The 20,025-nt window shown below is 48.5% G+C and overlaps 1 protein-coding gene across 3 annotated transcripts in view; it reads left to right on the forward strand.

Moving 5' to 3' along the window:
* The window catches only part of ZNF469 (zinc finger protein 469), a 191,727-nt gene that overhangs the window by 21,643 nt on the left and 150,059 nt on the right, over positions 1–20,025 (forward strand). Inside the window, exons 1-2 of one of the 3 annotated variants that reach the window (XM_021408827.1) lie at positions 2,428–4,069; positions 9,527–9,589. The gene's annotated coding sequence lies outside the window, so the exon portion shown is untranslated. Of the gene's footprint in view, positions 1–2,427; positions 4,070–7,352; positions 8,177–9,526; positions 9,590–20,025 lie in introns of those variants that run through there. The other 2 variants (XM_021408828.1, XM_021408829.1) reach the window with 2 other exon arrangements.

The raw sequence follows: 20,025 nt of genomic DNA on the forward strand, positions 1-20,025 counted from the left end.
GTGTTTTCTTGCAGCATACACCCATCCTAGGCCCTAAAATCAATCTCTGTTCTTGGGCTGATGTCATCCTCCATCCATTCACAGCCATTGCTGACGGGACGTGCTCCAGGACCCCCCATCCCAGCGCAGCCACGGTGCTGCCGCTCTCCAGCTGCAGGGTGCAGCCATTCCCACGTGCTGCAGGAGCAGCTTTCCAGTAGGGATCAGGTGTAGGGCCCCTTTTAATGGGATGGCTTTAATGGGGGCTGAGCTGCATCCAGAGCTCAGCATCTCAGTCTTCGTGCTGCTGTCAGGCTGCCTGGGGCAGGACCTGGTCTGCCCTATTTACTGAGGGTTTGTTCTCCCAAGACAGAATGGACCTTGTGCAATTCTTCTGCCTTAATTCCTGCTTCGTGCCCTTGTGCTCCACCTTCCTTACGGCCTCACGTTGTTCCTCGTCGCTGCGGGGTTTTGTTTCCTATTCCCAACCCTGCTCCGTGGACAGATCCCACCCAGGAGGTGACCACCTTCCGGGGCAGTGTCCGCATCTCTATCACTACTAAACCCATTTTGGTGAGGAGCATCGATACATAGTGATGTGAACGAATGCTTTACTGCTGTCACTTCTGCTCACGGATGTCCTGTGAAAGGGAGCGTAGGGAGCAAGCCGAGATAAGATACAATGCGTGGAATAGTGCAAGATGATTAATGAGCCCTTTGTCCTGGGGAGCGAGATAACACAGCTCATGCTGCTGCCCCGTGCTAGCAGCATTTAGAACACATTTTAAATATTTTTTTTTTCTCATTTCAGAGGTATTTCACTATCTGTCTTTGCTCAAGGGCAGATGAGAAAGGGATGGTGCAAACTCTGACATTCGAAATCTTCCCTGGCTTAATTTTATTCTTAGATGGCAGCCTTCCTTGCTGCTTATTTGTTTGTTCCCTTTTCTCACCTTTGCTGCAAAGACTCCCGAGCTGGAAGAAGCCCATGCCAAGCCAGGCCTGAGCAGCCCGAGCTACAGGTGGGAGCGTGGCCCTGGGCCATGATGCTGTGATGCCACAGAGCTGAAAAGCAGAGGGGAGTGAGGCAGAGCACCCAGGGAGGTGTCCATGGGGTTTCCCATGGCATCAGCAATGCTGATGTGCTTGGGGCAGGGGGAAGGGCTGCACGGTGTGGGCTCAGCCTGCTGGAAGTGTCCTGGCACGGACTGCGAGTGGCTTTCCTCCTCCTCCTCCAGCTCAGTTTTCTCTTTTTCTCTTCCCTTTCAATTCTTCTGCTGCTCATCCAAGGGAAACCCTTGCGAGGTGCATCCAGCAGGTGCTGGGATTGCTCCTGGGACAAGGAATTCCCCAGCAGGGAAGGGATTTCCCCTGTTTTCCCCCAGATAGGGGGCTGTGAGGCTTCGAGCACTGCTTAGAAATGATACATCTCAAATTGCTCCCGGGGCTCCCTGCCTTGAGACCAGCACGGAGGTGGAGTTAGCAGGCAGCATCCTCTCCTGGGATCGCCATCCTCTGCAGCCAAAGGAAGCTGCCTGGGAGCTGCTTTTCTACTCTGATGTGCAGAGGCTTGGGCTTGCCGGGGCCTCTGGGATGCTGCCTGCAGGACGTGTCTGTGCTGCAGGAGGGGACGTGCCATGCACCAGTCCCTGCACAGGGACCTCCACCGACCCCAGTCCCGCTGCCAGCCGCAAAATGCGGCATCAGCACTATGCTCCTCCCTGAAAGACTGGCTTGTGCCCTGTCCAAAATTAAATGAAAGACAGCGCTGCCGTGGCACTGTTTGACCTTTGCTATTTTCTGTGGATCGAGTTTTATTGGAATTTCAGCCTTTCCCCCCCCTGGTTCTGAGCTCTGGGCAGCCATCCATCTCACGTCGGGGCGGCTGTCCATCCTGAGCCTGGCAATGCCTGTTTTCCAGCCAGTGCTGCTCACATGCACACCTGGGCGGAGGAAATGCTCTTAGCCAGCGCTTGCCAGGGCTTCACATTTGTGGCTGGAAATCCTCTCCAGTCATTAAATATTGGCCGAGTGCTGGTTTATCCTCATAACAAGGGGAATTTGCTCTGCACCGTGGCACGGGATGGGTGGGAAACGCAATTGCTGCTTGCACACAGCGCACCTATCTCAGTGGTGTGCACGCATCCCACAGGGTCCAGGGGCCATCCCCCAGGGCAGGCATTGCCTCTGCTGTTTTCCTGTAGGTCACATCCAGGCTGCTGGGTCCGAGCCCATCTTCTGCAAGGTTTCAGGACCAGACAGGTGGGGGAAGGAAACGTCGGGAGTAGAACCCAAAGTGGAAACGCGACCCAAAATTATATATAAAAAAATTCTGTTAAAAAAAAAAAAAAAAGAAAGAAAGAAAAAAAATTTTCTTTGGGGCAGTGTTTTGTGCTGAGAATTAATTTTTATTATGGCTGATTTATAGCCCCACAAAAACGGGCCTCGGTCTCGGAAAAAAAATGCATACACTGCAAATACCAGAGGTGCGCTCTCCAGTTTCCATCGAGCCCTCCAGCATTCATATAGAGCATACTTGTAGGGGTGTCACAGCTGGCTTTCTCCTGGCCGCCTTTTGCTGGGGAATCTTGGCAATTCCCAACCTCGCTGCTCTTCCAAAAGCAGAATTGACACCGTTACAGCCTGGTGAAAGGTTACTCCATAGGAACTACATCCCATAAGTTAGCCTGCAAACGCGAGGCTGGAGCGGAGCTGTCATTTGCTGCCATCCAGAAATAACGTTTTGCCGTGCAGTCGCTCGGGGTCTTTCTGCATTTTCTGCACGTCCATGAAAGCACTGAAGTCAGCAAAAGGCTAAGGAAGAGTGAGGAGGTGGCTGGGAATCAGCCCCAGGGCTGTCTCTTGGGGCTGCCATGCCCATAGTGGTGTGATGCCATCCAGCAGCTTTGGGAGGGCATCTCCAGGGCTTCAGTTTGCTGGGAGGGGGAAGGAAACTCAAGGCTGCGTTTGGGGTGGGGTTAAGGCAGCTGTATTTGATAGCTCCCATCCCTGCTCTTGCACAGGAACCCATCCGTGGGGCAGCACAAGAGCAGCCACGTTTGCACAAATCCTGAGCAAAGTTGGAGCAGCTCAAGTGGGAGAAGGCAGGGAGAGCTGTGCCTGCTCCCCAGGCGGTGGATTGGGGTGGGGAAAGATGCACTTCAGCTGCTGCTCGTAAAGCACTTTATGAGCCATAGCAGCAAAGTTTGCTGTGGGTGCTGCTTTTGGGACAGCGCTGTAGCAACGGGATGAGGGGAAATGGCTTTAAACTGGAAGAGGATGGATTTAGACTGGTAGATTAGGAAGAAATTCTTTGCTGTGGGGGTGGTGAGGCTAACTCCCCTGTTGGGGAATGCAGATGCTCCCATGGCAAGCTCTGGGAGGTTCATCGTAGCTTTACATAGGTTGCTCAGAGAGTAATGCCTCCTATTTATTTCCATGGAAACCACAACAGCTACAAAGAGCACAATAGCACTGTTTGATGGGGCAAATTCTCAGCTGCAAAACTGTTTGCCTACATAGCCACCACCATTAGCTATGCAACCCAACCCTCTTCGCCAGGGCTTGCAGAAGAGTTTGCGAGAGCCGCTTGCTCATGCCATGTACAAGGGAATCCAAGAGCATCCGTATCGTGGGCAGACAGGGAGCAGAGCTGCAAAGCAAGTCCCAGAAAGACACCAGGCACCCATAGCCATGAGAGCAGCCCTTGTCCTGGTGCTGCCTGTGCTCACCCAGGTGGGCGATCAGTGATCGTGGGCAGCTGAAAGAGATCACGGGGTGGGAGAGCCCAGCCCAGCTCCCAGCTGGCTGCAGATGAGCACTTTCTGCCCTCCCCCTGCCTGGGGGCTATAATTGGGTAGGAGCTGCTTGGAGCTGGGTTTTAAGGGCTTGCCGGCAGCAGGAAGGGAGTTGGGTAGTGGGTCTTTTCCTCCTGTGAAAGTTTTTTTGCCTGGATTTGGGTTGCTTGGTGCTGCGTTTGGGCTGATGTTGACCTTGTGGAGTTCGTCATCTCTTCTGGGACCTGGCTGCAGCCCTCAGCATCTCCCTGCGCTGTCCTTGCTTTCCAGAGCAGCACGTATGAACCCAGCAGGTCAGTGAGGTGTCTCCTCTGTGTCCTGAAAGTGCCTGTATTTGATGCTAATGGGTTGTGATTTCCTGGTGCGTGGGTGGGAGGCTGAGCTGTGGTTTGGTTCAACTCCCTCCTGAATCGCTGGTGCTACTGTGCTGCCTGCCCTGAGCTGGGGGCTCAGCTGCCAAGCTCCCCCTGCTCCTTCCGTGTTGCTCAGGGTGGTATCTCTCAGCCCTGTGTCTGAGATCTTGGCATACAGGAACTGCTGCAGCTTCAGGGGCCGTTCCTTAGCAGCAAAGTAGCTCTGGGTTTTGCTCTGTGTTTCTTGTAAAGCCTCATCCTGTCTGGTCCCGAGCTCCTCAGTGTCACCAGCAGGTACGTCTGAGTGTTACTGCTTACCAGGCCCTTTCTATGGTTTCCAAGTGCTGGCAGTGCATGTACCAAGTCCCTTCTTGTTGATGGATGCTGACATTATCTCCCTCTGTTCTTCTCCTTGTGACCCTGTATGTTTGATTGAGGACAGCTGCTCTCTGGCAATTGTAATTAATTATGTGATGCATTGTGTTACCTGCTACTTGGAGAGAACAACAAAGAATTGTCTTTTGCATGTTGTAGGAAGGGGACAAGTGCAGCCCTCGCTGCTCCTTGTGGGAGGGTGAGCTCTGCCCATCCCTCTGCAGCACTGTGTGCTTTGTAGCCACAGTCTGCTCCATATCAGCCTTCTCCCTTCCTCGGTTCTGAGCTTTCAGAGCCAAGTCCTGAATAGGAAGAGCTGGGGTCTGATGGAGCCTCGGAAATCCGTGTTGAGTGGCTGAGCTCTCCTAAGAACTGGTCATCCTGCCTGTCTGGAGGCAGAATATTGCATACCTGGAAATGTTTAACATTGCCATGAGAGTCAGTGGTCCCCAGGTGTTTCTGGGATTAGGTAGCAGCTGAGTTGTGATTTTTTTGGGGGGGGCCTCTCTGGAGGTTTGATTTGCATGGCTTGCATTCACCTGTTGGGTACGTGAAGAGCTTTGAGAACATGGTTTAGTGTTCCTCAGCTGTGTGGCTCTGCAGCAAGTGCTTACATCCACGCTGCAGTGCACGTTCAAGAGCCATTTCCATTAAGCACCTGCTGCAGTTCTTTCCTGTTCCCTCAGTGGTAGCTTCTGCACAGAGCAGATGAGGGTGCGGGTCTGGGGGATGCACAGATGGGCTGTCCTCTGGAAGTGCTCCTTGAAAGCTTCTCGTACTTCCATTTATTCAAACTGTAAAAGTTTGATTCAACTCCCCTGTTTGATTTACGGGGCACGTGGGTGCGCGTTTCCTAAATAGCAGCGCTGGCTGTAAATAACTTTCTGGAGCTCTTTGGAAGGAAAATAGAATAGCTAACAGCTGGGAGAAGAAATAAGAGGGGTCAGGGGACGAGGCATTGGGCTGTGCTGTGGTTCTGCAGCTGGCATTGCACCCAGCACAGCTCCTGAGCAACGTGATCCCAGCAGAGGTATTGCTGCGTCCCCCGAAAGGGCTCGTACTGAGAAACACGAGGATGCTGTTGAAACGTGACTTCAATAGCATCTCTGTTTTCCCCCATACCCTTTGCGAAGCGTATGCTACAGGGGATAGCTTGAATACTGCTGCTTTGTGGACAGCCTCGTTAAAACTTAATTATACCGTTTATCATTCAGTAAAAGCTCTGCCTTGGAGGTGGGGCTGCGCTGGGGAAGGAGGAGGTTTTTCTTCTCTTTCTTAGAGACGAAAATTGAAACAGAACACTTGATACCATCAGCAGCTCTCTGTTTACCCATCTTCTGCCATGCAAACAAGAAAAAAAAAGAGGAGAAAGGGAGGCTTGATGTTTCCTCTAGTGCCAAGAACTACAAAGAAGGTCACTTTAAGTTTTGCTGGCTTGTTAATTCAAGCCGTTAACTTAGAGCCCGTCTTTCCCATGCAGTGGCACAGCCTAAAAGTGTTCTCGATTTGTTTTGTTGTTGTTTGGAGATGAATATCTCATACAGTGAGACTGCGATCTCTGGAAGAGGTGCTGGGTCAGGAGGGTGAGGGAGATGCACGTAATAAAACCAGACACGTGCACATAAAACCGATGCAAATAGGAAACAAAACAAAGCCCTTTGCTAAGCAGGGGATGGGAGGCTGAATGTGGCTGCTCCATTGCTGGGAATGGCCCTTGATGCAAGCTGGGGTGGAGTGAGAGCTATCAGTGACCAACTGATGCTTTGGACAAATAAGGGGGATTAAAATGCGGCTTCGTTCCACAAAGGAATGGAAACAAGACCTTCCAGAACGAGGGTTTTTATATAATTTTTTTTTCTTCTGAATGGAATGGAGACAAAACATTTCTTTTTGGATAGCAAAGGATCCCCTCCCACCGCTCTGCATCTCTGGGGGCAGCGAATGGCTCACGCTGGACCTCATTCTTTTCCACCAAGTAATGTTAAAACTAACGGATGTCTCTATGGGCTACTCAGGCAGAAAAACTGAAGTTCCTTTATTGCAGCCAAGAGGAACCACATCCCGAGTCCTATCCCGAAGAACTGGGATGAGAAACTGAGTTTCCAGCCAGCAGAGATGGTCCCACTTGAAATCCAGTGCCCCAGAAGCTCCCTGCGACCTGGTTCCCATTTCAGATCCCAACAGGGGTGGGCTGGGGGCTGCTCCCACGGGCACGGGACCTGGAGCAGACCCATCTACCTGCATGGGGAGGCACTGGGGAGGGAGTGCTGCCTTGGAGCTGCTGGTACCGACGCATGGTGTTACCTTCATTTCTTGATATATTTTCTTGATACTTATCTTCCTTTGAGTAAGGGCAAAGCCCGCCTTGTTTTTCAGTCGGCTTCTAAGTCCTTTTCAAGTGCAACTTTTGGCTCTCTGAGTCTTCGAAGGAGTATTGAGTTGCCGAAGGTGGCGGCTGCCAGCTCCTATATAAAAGTCCAAAGCCGCGGTGGAAGCGACGCTGATTAAAACATCAGCTCCTCCGGGTGGATGCTGACCTAGATTCTGCCTGAGTGTTGAGGTGGAGGCTCGACTACAATGTGGCTTTTATCTGTTCTCAGAATGGGTTTAGAGGATGTGGAGTCTACAGAGAGCTTTTATTTCCTTTTAAGACCATTATGTTTGAGTGTGCTACCATGTGTGTTCTTTTTTTTTTTTTCCCCCCCCTTCTCTTTTTTCAGTCTCACTCCCTGATCATTTCAGGGGTTTAGAAGGTCAGTGGGTAAGAAGCTTATCAGCCACCTCCGTACGGGTGGGGAATCCTTTAATTTGCAAGTCTTTCCATGGCATAACCTGATTATCAGGCACCTGAAAGACACTGGAGGTGGGAGCTGGAGCGAGTATTTGCTGGGATGAGCAGTTCTTCTGTTTGGTCTCTTTGAAGTTCAGCTGTGTTAGAAGTATGATCCTAACACTTGTAGGCAGGCACTGCTTATCTGGCTTATTTTTTGCCGGGGGACTATAATGCGATGGGAAAAGCGTTTATCAGGAATTCGTGGAGCGGTGTTCTTTCTGGTGGGAAAAGCAGCGTGTCTGCACGGCCTGAGAGTTTGCAGCAAGGGTTGCAGAAGGGAACTGCACCTCTGTGCTGCTCTGCGTTGGGGATTCCTGCACTGCAGAAGCTCGATGGGATTTTGGTGCGTGGGTGAGCTTTGCTTCCCAGTGCTGCCGGGCTCCCTGGTGTCAGCACGGCTGTCTTAGTGTCAATTAACAGACTGCCCTCTGATCTACCATGTGTGCTCCCTGCCATTGAGATTGCATAAATCACTTATTTGCACAGCAATATTTACAGTGAAGCCTTACTCCTTTTGGGTAAAGGACGGTCCAAGCACATTGAAGTCTTGATTTCATTAGCGCAGTGCTGCAGCTCATCAAAGCCCATAAATATTTATCTTTCTGGCATTCTTTCTGTGGTTTCAAAATGCTGGCCGTATTTTAGCGGGCCGCTTTGCGTTGCTGGTTGTGCAATGGAGCTCTGTTTGCCATAGATACGTTGGGAAGAAGTCTCTGATGGCCGCAGTGAATGGGGAGGCCTGTTCCCTCCCAGACGTGGTCGTAACCCCCAGGATTCCCCTGTCCGTGCGATGAGTCAATGGGATTTGCAGCTCTGCCAGCCCCGCACACTTAATACTTGTGAGTCAATTGCTGCAAGTCATGAGATTTACAATAAATAAATAAACATGGGGTACTTGGGTTTGCCTTCTGACAGCTGGGTTCTGGGTAAAGTCAGTTTGCTCCCTACAGCAGCTTGGAAGGAAGGTGGGGGTGGGTGTCTTCTCCCATGTAACAGCAGTGGGATGAGAGGCGATGGCTTCAAGTTGCACCAGGCTGGATATCAGGAAAAAATTCCACTCCAAAAGAGTGGTGATGCACCAACGCAGGGTGCCTGGGGAGGCATCAGGGTCACCATTGCTGGAGGTGTCCCAGAACCGTGGAGATGTGGCACTGAGGGACATGGTCATGGGTATAGTGGGTTGGGGTTGGACTTGAGGATCTCAAAGCTCTCTTCCAACCTGAATGATTCTGTGAGTCTAATAGTTGCATCCTGGATTTCCCTACCATCTGAGTAGCTTGGGATTTATTCCTTAATTGTAAGGAAACAGCTAACGCTTCTGCTGATGTGAGCCTTTGGGTGTTGAGTCTTTAAAGCAATGATCTGATGTTTGGAGCTGGCAGCTTGGGCTCTGGTGGGCAGCAGTGGGATGGGCATGGTGGGGACTGCAGGTTGGCGTGGGGATGCTGTCACTCCCATCCTCTCGCTGTAGGGATGGGAATCATAGAATGGCTTGGGTTGGAAAGGTCATAAAGATCATTTAGTTTCAACCCTGAAAAGAAAAGCCCTTCTCATCTCCAGCAAATAAGAGCTTACCTGGCATCTCGTTTGGGTTTTGAGCCCTTTTCTTGCTGCCACAATCAATCAGGATGGCTGCAGACATTTATGCTTATGGAGGATGCTGTTAATGGAAATTGCAACCCTGTCCCTGAAGTTTTAGGTCTTTGCTGAAACGTTTTTATTGTTTCATAATTTCTTTGCATGTTGAAATGATAAAATAGATAATTTAAAAAAGCAGTCTGTCATGACAACTTTCACAAATTTCTGTGGGGTGAAAGGGTAATTGCTAGTGTTTGTACTATCAAGAAATTATCTGATAGACTTTGTGATGACATAAAGGAACCAGCTGCTGAAGAAGCTTGTTCATGAAACTTCGACATCCAACATTTTTTTTAACAAAGGCTTATGTTAGAACAAAAATCTGATTCTTGGACCATAGGAGGAGGGTGAATAATCAATATTATTACAGACCTTAATAACTATTCCTTTACAGGACAGAGTTCATGGCTTAAAGAAACTCAAGGCTCCTCCTCCTTAATGAATAAGTGTGTTCCAAAGCTATTCTGCTGAGAGCTTTTGAGATGGATGATCTTCTGTTATAAATTCTGACCAAGTATTAATTATTCTTTCTCCCTGTTTTTTGGGGGCAGGATTATTGATTCAACGTGCTGATTCTGTCCTGTGTGAATCCATCTCCTGAACGCCTGCACCAGGTACTTCTCTTATTTTTCTTCCATCGAAAGTGCAATAAGTTGCTGGGTTGGTCTGTGCCTTCTGAAGTGCTATGGAGTGAAAAGAAGGGTCTGGATGGTCTGATGGATCTGTGCTTGGTGCTTAACCTTGCTTTTTGAAGTCCCGTGTTTTTTACCTGCCACAAGATGTTTGTGCTCATGAAAACCAGAGGGTGATGGGGCTCATGGAAATAGGGACTGGGAATTGTGCTGTTTGGAGGGAGCTGCGTGGCACGAGGAGGTCTTGCAGTGTCCCCGCTGAAGTCCTTGTTTCCTTAATAATAGGGGTTTTGGAGGTGTAGGGGGTCAGGGCTGCACGAAGGGCACCAGCACCCCTGCTGATGGCCATTGCATTCTTGCATCCTGCATTGCTGTGCCTATACAGAGGGCTGGGGCTGCCTTCCCAGCTGTTTCTTATCGCAGATGCGGTGTGCCAGGAGGAAAGCCCCTCGCGTGACCTGAGACATCCCACACTTCTGAAGCGTCTGCAGCACTGTAATACGTCTTGTCAAACTGATCCTCAACCTCCTTTCATCACTTTAAAGTTACGGTACTCTCTGGTGACCGCGGGGTGTGAGGCAGTGCTGAGTTCTGGCTATACAATTGAATTGCATGAAGTGCTTCACCCATTTTATGTGATCGTTTTCATATGTTTTCCTATTGGTATTTGCTACTATACATTGCATTCCACTATTTCCGCTTGGAAACGAGCGTTTGGCTGCAGGAGCATAGAGGGGAGAGGAAAAGGAGGCAGATTTGCCCTCTTGCCACAGGGAAGGCAAATTGCTGAGCAAACAATGAGTGCATGGGCACCGAGCCGCTCCTCGCCGCGCTCAGCATCATCCGCCATCAACATTTTTCCATCTCGAAGTCGCTGAGCCGCTGCGCTGCTCGTTCTGACCACACTCCTTTGTTTATTCCCCAACTGCTTCAGATGAGCAAATCTGCATTGCCAAGAACATTTGTGGGAAAGCAACATCACGTCGCATACTTGTGCGAGTAAATATTCACAAGAGAATCCACGTCGAAGGCGCTCGCACGGCCGCCGGCGAATTCTCTCCCGATTACTCAGAGGAGAGAGTTGTTGAATGTTTATCGCTGTTTGGTGGGCAACTGGCAGGCGGGTTGGGAGGACGTGTGATTTATCAAAGCCTTTGATTGTCAAGGTTGGCACGGGAATGAAAGCATCTGCCCTGGGTGACTGATTGAGTGGCAGTGGTGGCCCGGACTCATAGCGACTCGTTGGGTCTGTTATCAGAGCTGGGTGATAGGGAGCTTGTGGATGGGCTGTTTGTAGATTGTTGTGGCTTCAGCTGAGAGCCAGATTTGCAGGATGAATGAGCAGAGCGTTATTTGACCAGCATGAGGGGAGTATGAAGACTTGATTTACCTTTTGGTTCTGAGTGTTCTTGAGGCTGTTACCAATTCACGCATGTGCTTCTGGAGAGCTGTTATTGAGAGATGATTATCTCGTGGGAATCCCAAATGCTCTGCTCTGAGCGCCCTGTTCTCATGGATGCTTTTATCTGGTTTTCTGTTTTGGGAAAAGCAGCTCTTGCCTTTGACACCCAGATAGACTGGGCTTCCCAATGGAGTGAACTATTGCTGCTCGATTGGCTGCTCTGTTTTCCTGGGAGTTTCTCCATAGAGGAGAAAAAAGCACTAATAAACTGTTCCAGTTGTGGCCAAACATGGGTTTTGTTGGATGCTTTTTAATGGAGGCCGACTGCTGAACAGAACTTGCCACTCTTTCAGGACTTGGTAGACAAAATTAGGTGAAATACAGTTGGGTACATTTTGGACGCGCTGGACTTGGATCTTAAGAAAGCAATTAGCGTTTTACTGCATCAAGCACGCATACCAAGTGGATTAAGAGTTGGCCGATACATCTGAAAAAATAGTCATCATCAGGGAACCCTCATGAAATAAGAGAGGTTGCTAGCTGGGCTGTGTGGAGTTTGGCACATTGTTATTCCATCGTCTCATCAGCCGCCTAGAGTCAAGATGGAATTACTGCTGATAAAGCTTTTGTACAGCTCATGCTTTGGCCGGGAAGCATGGAGGGGGAGCGCAGAAGCAATGCCATGTGGTCTGGAAGGCTTTGGTAAGCTCAGCCCACGGAAACTCAGCGTGCTTTGATGCAGATGCAGCTCCACATCTGAGAGCTGTGCAGGCAGGCGGTACCTGCGGCGCTGGTGGGGAAATAAAGGCTTGTGCCAAGGGATGGGGCAGTCACAGAGTGAGGTACCCATGCTCCTGGTGGGTGAAAAAGAGGTCACGGTGATGCTGGGCTGTGTGCTCTTGCCAAACTGTGGGTTGGGTCTTGTTTGTTTTGAAAAAGGCTGTCAATGTAGTCGAGGGGGACTGGGAAAGCTAGACTCTCAACTTGAGAGGTGAGGAAAGTGAGATATTTAATCTACTGAATTCAAGAAAAAAAAAAATGAAGTGATTGGGTATTTATGCACGGGGGTAATTTGGGGTGGGGGGGAAGCTTTGGAAACAAAAGGAAATGTTATAATGTGAATCCTGGCTGGAAGCAGAAACCAACGCATTGACTGAGATGCGAAGCACGTGTTGGAGTACGAGCACCGCAGAGGATTTACCATCTCTTGATACTTGTCAAATCAAGGCTGTGTGCCCGGGAGGCACACTTAACCACAGCTTCATTTGAGCTCTGGCTGTAGTGCTCCAGTTCTTGGGCTTAGCACAGCTGGGTACTTGGATGAACTGCAGTGGTTGGCGTGCTGCAGGAGGTCAGAGCAGGAGACAGCACCGTCCCCCCAGGACTCGGTCCAGGTGTCTATGAAGCTTTGCAAATGCTGTTATATTCTGATGGAAAAAACTGATGGTTTTTTTTTGGGGGGGGGGGGACTAAAAGGAGAGAATGAGACTTATGGTCATGACCATGTCCTCACAGGCTGGAGTGCTGCAACAGGCAGTGCAGGCACAGCTGTTCTCGCATCTTCTCTGATACCTTCTCCAAAGGAGTTGAAGCACTCAGGGGTAGTGCATGCTACCAGCTGTAGGGCTCTAGAGTTTTCTCTTGTGACAGAGCATGGTAAATGATAACTAGGTCAAAGGCTGGCCAAATAAAGCAGTTTTTATGAAGAATCTGAAGTTGGTAAAAAAACAAGTGGTGCAGGAGCTCTGAGGCATAGGTGAACTGTCAAGGCAAGGGAGCTCTTGGTGTGCTTATCCTTCCTTTCATATTTATCTTCTCTTTGAGACAACCACTGTGTAGGTGCCCTGCTATTTCTCAGAGCTCTTATCAGAAGAGGTGTTTCTAATGAGGTGGAGTGGTGATAGTCTTTCCCCTTCCCTGCTCTCCCAATATCTCCTATGTTATTCCCTAAAGAAGGAATTCCTTCTAGTAAAAGGAAATGTTGTAGGGTTTTTATAGAAGGATGTTTTCAGATCAGGTATGTTACTTGTGATTTCCTGTTCTCATCCAGTGCTATGCATGTTGTGGTGGAGCTGGGGATTTGGTCCCAGTGATGCTGTGTTCCCTGGAGACCCTTAAGCCAACAGTGCCTTTCTGGAGCCCGCTTTGCTTCTTGATCAAATTCCATTTTGCTTCTATTATCGTGGTATTGAGCAAGCAGGAGACTGCTCACTTTCTAGTTTAATCATCACTGTTGCGTTAAACGGTTCCCAGATTGGAGCTTAGTGCCTCTAAGCAATAGGTAAAATAATGTTCTCCATCTGCATCTCTTTGGCATAGGGATGAAGGATGCTGTTTGTTGCTGTGATGTTATTACCTCTGCAGCTCTCGTGGCCTGGAGACAGCGGGCTCGGGCTCCGTGACTCGTGACTGGGGGTTCTGGTGGTGCTCATTCGTTGTTGTTGTTGTTTGGCTGCAGCTGGAGAGGAAATACCTTGGTGTTGTCAGCTGAAATGTAAACAGAGTGTCCATCATCAGTCAGGAGTCACTGAGGTTCATGTGCTCTTGCGTTCCCTCATAACCATGGGAGAAGCAGATTAACGTGAAGAATACTGATGTGTGCATGTGGTTTTGTGCATTTAAAGCTAACCAGATGTTTGAAACATCTTTCTGAAATACAGATGATGATATAATGACTCCATAGCAATACAGAGCATTGGCAAGGGAGACATGAATATCCCTCAGTGTGGCATGTAGCGATGAACTCTTGATTCGTAGGCTCAGATGAGTTCAGGAAGTTCACAGGCTACCTAAGGACAACAAATTTTTGTTCCAGGCGTGCACTTTGTCCTTGGTAACACACAACACCGCTGGACTGAGGCCATCCTCAGGTTACTTAATACAAGGAAAGCCTCCACTGGCCAATCAACTTGGCACTTTCAGGATGCCTCTCATCCAGGAGCTTTATACAGCCCTCCTGCTGGGAAGCCCTGCTGGTGGATGGGGCGGAGGGATGGGCTGGGCTGCCATGTAGGATGGATGGGGTGGGCTGCCACGTGGGTTGGAGGGATGGAATGGTGGGGGGTGGGGTGGGCTGCTGTGCAGGATGGAGGGTTGGGATGGGCTGCCATGTAGGAAGGAGAGTTGAGCTGCCTGTGGTCACCAGTGCCCGGTAGTACTGGGGCATCTGCCTACAATGCTTTGCTTGTCCTGTGGTGAGGGGCTCATTCTTCTGGCATACAAAGAGGAGAAAGCATGCGAGAGACAGACACGATGACTAGGCAGATATGGGGTTTGGCCTCTTACATTTTAGCTTTGTAAATCTTATAGGTGAAGAAGGGAGTAATAAAATGCTCTGGGATGCAGGTAATCGGATATGAAGGCATTGGCCCCGGTTCCTATTGTTATTGTCTTTGGAGAAGCCGTGCATATATTTCCCTTTATATCAAATGAACAGATAGCAATTTCCTGCCGCACTTATGTTTCCAGGCCGTAGTCTGCCGCTGTCTTTCCCCTGGTGCAGAAACATATGGCAGTGAGAGGAATGCGGCATCTGTCAACGCGTGCTGCAGGAGGAATAAGGAAGCCTCAAACTGGGGCTTGACGGGGGGGGGGGGGGGGGGGGTGGATGCCTGTGTTTTAAATAATAAAAACGTCTTTCCTGCTAATTTGGTTTGGGTAAGTTACAGGAGGGAGGGGAGGAAGGCCGTAGGTGATGTGTGTTGCTCTGAGAGAGCAGCAAATGTTGCAAATGCAGCAGCAGTCGGAGGGGTGTCAGGCTGGGGGCGAAGCTGAAGGCACAGCCCATGTATTCCTGGGCAAATCTGGGATGACTATGCAGAATTTCCTTTATTTTAGCAGTGTTTATTCTACGGGAGTGGCAGCTCTGTGTGCTTCTGAACCTGGTATACCTGCTTGCTGCTTTGCTGCTCTGCTTCTGTCCCTTCCGTGTCCCCTGCACCCCACTAATAGCAGTCCAAGGTCCTGGGAGCACTGGCACTCTCCTCTGCCCGAGGCCTCAGCGGTGTCACTGCTTTGCAGCCAGTTGCTTTGCTGGATTCAATTAGAGGTTGCTTCAGCCTCACATACTCAAAGTAGAGCATTTGTTTCATCCTGCATTACTCAGCCAAGCTCAAACTGCTCACCCAGCCCGGGCTGGACCACGAGGTCCTCTGAAGCTCTCTGTGCCATGTGCAGCCCTTGTGCTGGTATCCCCAGCAAAAAGCTGCTCCCTTCTGCAGAGTCATCTCTGGGTTTGTAATGTCAGGAAAGTGATATAGTTGTGGCAAGATAATTGGCTTTTTCCTCTTGTTTTTTTGTTTATGACAAGTGGGCAGTGCTGGTCACTGATCACCTGAGATGTTTTCAGATGTTGAACCAGTTGCTGTGTTTGCTTCTGGCTGCAATGAATTCTCCGGAGGAGGTTTAATTGCTCGATGCTCGCACAGAGTTCCATCTGCAGCGCGATTAATTTGTGCTCCAACCCCTGAGCTACGGAACAGTGCCCTCTCGTGTGCAGCGCTGAGATGAGCTGCGAGCGATGGCCCTTCCCAGAACCAGATGTGTTTTTTGGAGTGCTGGTGAGAAAGGAGGGCTGACCGTCTCTATGCGTTGCTTTGCTCTGCTTGCTTTTCTATGAGGCACTGTGGCCTTGGAGGCTTTTGTGAACGGATATTTCAAGCTATGTAAGCATATATGTCCTTTTAAGCTGTTTGTAATTGATAAATCAGTGCACTGCATGACTTCCTGGAGTAGGGGAGAAGCAGCTGGCAGGTTTCACCTGCTGTCCTTCAGCTCATGCACCACAGCTAGCATGGATGGCATCGATGTGCATGCAGGCACCAGCAGCTCTGCTCACACACCAAAAACTGCAGATGAAGGTGTAGAAGATTATTTCAGGGTATTCCTGTTAAAATATATATATAACTAAATATTAATGCATGTATTGCACAGCGCTGTTTCTTCTTTGCATTATCACCTGGCGTTGTAGTGGAGCTGTTTAAATGCATAGTACAGTTGGAATCTTTGCTTTGCCATAGAGCCTACAAAAGAGACAAGCCTTTATGCTGTCTCCTCTGCTGCTCTTTGCATGATTTTTCCTTTCAGTCCTGGCCTGATGCTGTGTAAAAATAAATAAATGATCTTGCTGGTTGGATTCTGCAAAACAAATACTGGTCTCCATATGGTAGCAATGGTCCTTGTGTTCTTTAGTCTCCATCTATTGTCATGCTTTGCTCTTAGGCTCTCTTCCAAATAGCTCACAGTTTGTGTTCTGTTTCTACAGTGACTTGTCTGAATTAAGGTATCCTGCTTCAAGCTCTTAAATTCTTCACAGAGATTATGTGTTTTTATGTGTGGCTGGATACGAACAAATAAACTTACTGACCCGTATGAGTTGTGTGGATGAGTGGATTGGGAATGCTGCAGTGCTTTTTGCCTAGCTCTCTACAATAAAAGCATCTAAAAATGGGTTGGAACGGACCTCTGAAGGCCATGTGGTCCCATTTCCCTGCAATGAACAGGAGCAGCCACAGCTCCATCAGGTGCTCAGAGCCCCCCCCCAGCCTGACCCTGGGTGTCTGCAGGGATGGAGCATCTACTGCATCTCTGGGCAACCTTTCTATGAGGAGACAGCTTCCAGAATGGGCTCTCTGATCCCTGTCTGGTTGCTCCTCCTGCTCACAGCAAGGGCAATTCACCCAGCTCCTTGCAGAGCCAGTCAAGCCTGTTTTAGGCTAAGGTAGCAGGTTCAGGGGGCTCAGAGCAGACTTGAGGAGGTTTGCTGGGTTTTCCCATGTGTGGTTGAGTGCAGGGCTGGAGTCCTGGTTAGGTTTTTTGTGTGTGTATGTATTAGGAGAGGGAGAAGGGGCCAGGAAAAAGCCACGAAGGAATGGTGCTGCGCCCTGCAAAGGTGCCAACAGAGTGCAAGGTTTCTCTGGCATTGGCTTGGCAGTGTATGCAAGGAAATTCTCCTTTCCTACTTGAGTCAGGGAAAAATGACTGTGCATTGCACACTGAACTGGACAGTACTGGGCTCCTTTTGGAAACCAGGCAAGGAGATCCAGGATACTAGCTACCAACACAGGTTGGGTGCACCAGTGCTGTACCTCTGGTTCTTCTGCCCATTCAATAGCACCAGCTCTGAGCTTGCCATTGAATCCAAAGCAGAGTTAATCCCCTGTTTGTGCCAAGGATCTGTGTGCACTGGAAGCGGTGCAGGGATCTTCGGGTGCTCAATTTCCTGCTATGGATGTGACACAAGACGGGCTCACCTGAGGCTGTGTTAGCCCATGAAGGCTGTACGAGTGATTCCGTGTCCTTACAATCTTTCTGCTCAGATAAAAATCAAATCTTGACAAATGCGAGTGCATGGAGACTGAAGACTTTTTATTACAATATCTTTTTAATTATCACGGAGGGGAATCGCATTTTACAAACTATAATAAATTGAATTTTATGATGGCGTGTGTATGAGGACTTACTTAATGGATTACATTAGACACGAAGCGAATCCTTTTTCTTTCTCTAAGGTTTATGTGTAGCTTGTTGAACTCCAGAAAAATGAGCTGTGAGTTGAACCAGAGGGTTACAGATAGAGCCCGAATGATGGTTTGTATTTAACATTTAGATTAGTCTCATTTAATTCCAGATTGTGAACACTTTGAACATCTGCAAAATCCAAGCCAGGCAGTTATGCTTTATTAAGATCAGGCTTCTACTTTTCTCGATAGGTAATTTGTTAGGTCTCAGTGAATTATGGCTGTTTGTTTTGGAAGGAGCTTCACTTATTGCTCGTGTTTGTACTCATTGGTAATCTCTGTGTTACGGTAATTCAGGGCTTCTGTTGAACCTACTGCTATAGCAGACATGGAGAGAGAATGGTTTTGCTCACGTACTAACCACAGGGTAATTGCATGTCCCCCTCAGGACCTGGGTTATCTCTGGGACTTGCCATGTTCGTCTTTTCCCCCTTGCTTTTCTCTGTTGTCAGCAGCACTGTGTGCTTGGGGAGATGGAGGGAACCTGTTTTTTTCTGGTGAGAGGGCTGGAGCTTAATAGAAGATAACAATTTCTTATGTAGGCTTCTCATGGGACCTCGATGTGAGCTCAAAATGTAATGCAGTCCTGGGTAGTGCCTGGATAAACCTGTTATTTGGAATACCCAACTTCCAGACGTCTGTCTCCAGAAGAAAGAAAGGAAAAATTTTATTGCTATGAAGATGAACTTCATGTAATAGCCAACAGGGCTCCAGTGAAGCTGTAGAGAAGTTGTAAGAAGAATAAGCATGAGATGATACAGATGTAAATGAATGTGCCAGAAGTGTTTGAATAGACTGAGGGACAGTAGTGTGTTTTTTTTCTTGTTTAATAAGTGCCTTCAGTATCATCACTCAGTGCACAGACTGAAGGGAAAACACTGAAAATGGAAGGTTGTTCGTTTAGCAGATAGGTGTAGTGAGTGCTAACATTGGCACGTGACCCAAGATACGCTGTCCTGGTGTACAGTGTAGATCTAAGGGGCAGCAGAAGAAAGCATAGAGCAGAAAACTGGTGGTCGTGGTGGAGACTGGGACTACAGCTGGGTCTTGGTTTGCTACTGATGTAAAGAGGCTGAGATAGATTTTAGGCTATGACAAGGCTGGAGAATTGCAGCAGGACAGCCCCTTTGTGTGATGCAGCCATTGGTCTTTGTGGTCTTTTTTTTTTTCTTTGAATAATGCTTGAGTTTGCAAATACATTAACGACTGAACTCTGTGATAAAAGATCCCCTCCAATTGCAATGTGGTGGTGTCTGGCAAGTAACTGGTTTATTCCCTGCACCTTAACTCATTACTGTGATGGTCAGTCTGTATACAAAGATGCCTGCAGTTCTGAATGCTGTTCTTGCAGACCAGATTTGCAAGCAAGTGTATGCTGGGTATCAGTATCCTCTGTGGAGGGGATGCAAGTATTAGGGAGGGGGTCAATGAGCAGTTTCCCAACTTGTTCTGTGTGTTTCAGAACTCAGCAGGCAACAAATCTGAGCCCTGTGCTAAACAAGTGGGAAGAAGCAGGTTAAGCAGTCTTGCAGATACAGCAGGGTGCCAATAGGATTAATTTTATGATTTGAATTCCCAAGGAAAACTTTGGAAAAGAGAAACGAAATCCAATAAAACTATAGAGGATGGCAGACATCTTCTTTCCCAACAGTTACAGCGAGCATACACATTTAAGAGATTATTTTCACATGCATGCAGTCATCTTAGAATTCTGGAAGGGAACAGTTTGTCTGCGATTGATAATAAATTATTCATCCTGTTTTATTACCATAATAATCATTTTTTTATGGTTACCCAAGTGAATGCTATTATGAAAGCCCAGAAAAATCTATTAATTATTTTCCAGGATTTTACAGCGTTCAGTTTCTTCCTAGAGTTTTCCCATTCTGTGGATTTCTGATGTTATCAGAAAGCAACACGTTTACTCTTTGCTAAGATAAAAAGTCTCTAAGCACATTTATTTTTTGCGTATTGTGCAACAGCTTTGCTATTTGTAGAGCTAAAGGAACATGAGAACGTCGTAGCTAGGGGATGTGCCAGTCTTCACCGTGACCATTGGATGCCTCTTCCCTTTTGGTCTTTGGCCTCTTGGTCCCAGGGTGCTGTGTGTGTTTCCATGTGTAGGTGCATAATAAGTTTGAGAAATGACTCAAATGGGGGCTGGGTTCTCCAGAAGCACTGAGTTGTGCCAGGAGCAAATGGCAGTCAACTGAAACAGAGGAGTAGTAGTAAGGGAAGGTTCTAGTGTAAGGGTTCTATGGTAAGGGGAGGTTCTAGAGCTGGTTATTAGGAGCCAAAACTTGTGCCGATCTTAATTCAGAGGCTGCACTGAAGTTGTGAATGGGGTTTTATAATGTGGTTATCCAGGATGCTGAAGGACTGGACCCCTTACCAAACCTGTTTGTTGACTTTGCAACATAGGTAATTATTTAGTGGGTTAGCAGCTCTAAGTACCATTTATTGCCATATCTCTGGGAAATTAATCTGTCTGGTCAAGG

Source organism: Numida meleagris, chromosome 10 (assembly GCF_002078875.1).
Source record: "Numida meleagris isolate 19003 breed g44 Domestic line chromosome 10, NumMel1.0, whole genome shotgun sequence".
NCBI lineage: Eukaryota > Metazoa > Chordata > Aves > Galliformes > Numididae > Numida > Numida meleagris.